Raw genomic sequence first — 2,500 nt, 5'->3', positions numbered from 1 at the left:
TCCCCTGTACGTGATTACCCTCTGTGATTTTCCTTATGTTTTTATATTCCAAGTCAGGCCCACAGAGGGAGAAGCCACGCCTTCTCAGGTTTGGAGGCGAGGAGGACACGCCCCGGGGGCAGAGGACAGGGAGGGCGATTAAAAAAGGAGGAAGATCGAAGGCATGGTGTGCTTAGTGAGGGGGCTTCAGAGACAGCAGATCGAGCAAGGCAGATTGCATGTCTGGAGTAAGCAGAGCAGATGGAGTAGTGCCGATCGAGGCGGTGCTGGCCAGATTTGCGCATGTCGAGTGTGGAAAGTTGCTACAAGTGAAGCGCCATTCTGCCTGCGTGTGCACGTGGATGGTGGAGGCACTTTCCTCTTGGGCTCGACAAGAGACAGTGCCATTTTGCTTGCAAGTCCATGTGCCGGCCGAAGCTCCCCATCACCAGATCGACGAGGGCCAGCCCTTTGCCAGGCTGAGTACCAGTGTATATAAAAAGGGAGGGCTTATTTTCATTTGTCACCCTTTGTCTGTGTTTGCATCTGTGTGTGCGAGGTCAGGATCATAGAAGTTATTTTTTATATTCGTTTCATTTCATCTTCATTATTGTTCTTATAAATATTTGAGTTTCATTAAATGTATTCCCTTTTAAAGAAAACCGCATTTCGTGTATTTGTAGTGGGGTTCGCAGATCAAACCCCCCTCGTGCTGTCCATCCTCCGTAATCCTCCTTCCGTTCCATCCTGAGTGCTCCTTTTCTATCCACTCTTGCCCTCACTGGGCTCTGTTGTCTTCCCCCAAACAGCAGCGTTGCCATCTGCCATGCCCTTTGAGCGCGCGCTGAAATCTATGTCAATGAGCATGTTCACCTCCTAGGAATAAGGACCACTCGACCGTCCTCGGAGGTTGGTCAGTGTTAACCACCTGGCTACCACAAATTTAGGTAGTGGGATTCGAGACAACTGCATTCCTGCGACAACTGCATTCTGGAGCGGGATTCAAACCTGGCGACCTTCATGACAATACAAAATATACTTTGATTTGTTTAACACTTTTTTGGTTACTACATAATTCCATATGTGTTATTTCATTGTTTTGATGTCTTCACCATTATTCTACAATGTAGAAAATAGTAAAAATAAAGAAAAACTCTTGAATGAGTGGGTGTGTCCATACTTTCGACTGGTTCAGGAAATATATATTTTTATTTATATATATATATTTATTTATTTGCTATATCCTATCTATATAAAGCTCTTTCTCACCACTGACTGACTGACTGACCAGCTGACTGATATCAAATATTGGTACCTTCCCGGTGATCTAGAAAGCTGAAATTTTGCGTGCCGATGGACATCAAAGCCGTTACACTGGAATAAAATCACAGAATCATCAGGCAACGTCCATAAATGAAAATATAAATAAACGGAAAAAAAATGAAAAAAATGCAGGTGAGCGACCCGAGACAATGGTGAAGCACGGTAATTTTGCATTCTGATGGACATCGAAGCCGTTACAGCAAGAAAAATCACAGAACTGTCGGAAAGCATCCGTAATTGAAAATATAAATAAATGAAAAATCAAATGCAGGTGAGCGACCCAAGACAATGGGAAAGCATGGCTCATTGTTGTGTAAGCATACCCTGCTAGTTATTTATATATATATATATATATATATATATATATATATATATATATATATATATATCATTCTCACCATTCACTGAATGACTCACTCACTCACTGACTGATATTAATGTTCAGGACATTTTTTTTGGGACCGAGTCGATCTAATTTTTTTCTTTTTGTTGGAAACTTTTGGTTAAATGAATTCAGTTTACATATACATGCATGGTTCACATATACACGTGGCATCAGCATCATGTTGCATTCAGTGCCGGAAGAGTAATTTTTGACTATGTATATATATATATATATATATATATATATATATATATATATATATATATATATATATATATATATATATTGTTGCTGGCCGGGGGTTGGGTGAGAAGATCACCAGGGAAGGAAGCTATCTCGGGTTCCCACCAGACTCCCTGGAATTATAGGCCATCACACACAGATAATTCTGTGACGCGGCGGGTCGCTAACCGACCGTGAACGCCAATAACTCAATCGCATGACCTAGGGTCCTCCCGTCTATGGGTTAACCGGGTTACCTAATTAATCACGTGATTTAGTTACCGGGGAACACGCCCTCGGTACGCCTTGTCCGAACCGGATCACTTTACCGGATCGGATGCAGCCGAGCGACACTGCCGATGACATACCGGCTAAAAGGAACGGATCATTGGGAATAAAGCCCCGACTAAGCTAGGATTCGGACCATGCTGGATCAATAAAGGAACAGACAAAAACGAGCTGGGAACATTTCTAGTAATAATTTATATGCAGGCAGGCGATGAAAGATATGTGGCACAGTGAAGGAAGTTTTACTGTTGTGTGTAATGCAGGGATAGAAAGAAGCGTGAGGTGCGACAAAGTACAAGCAAC

The 2,500-nt window shown here is 42.5% G+C and overlaps 1 protein-coding gene across 6 annotated transcripts in view; it reads left to right on the top strand.

The window, feature by feature from the left end:
- The window catches only part of LOC147030011 (uncharacterized), a 199,744-nt gene that overhangs the window by 68,771 nt on the left and 128,473 nt on the right, over positions 1-2,500 (top strand). The gene's annotated exons all lie outside the window — the stretch shown is intronic.

This window comes from Eptatretus burgeri, chromosome 3 (assembly GCF_056783735.1).
Source record: "Eptatretus burgeri isolate ZD-2024b chromosome 3, Ebu_testis_v1, whole genome shotgun sequence".
Lineage (NCBI taxonomy): Eukaryota > Metazoa > Chordata > Myxini > Myxiniformes > Myxinidae > Eptatretus > Eptatretus burgeri.
The sequence above is the reverse complement of the archived record's forward strand: the minus strand, read 5'-3'. Positions and strand labels throughout refer to the sequence as shown.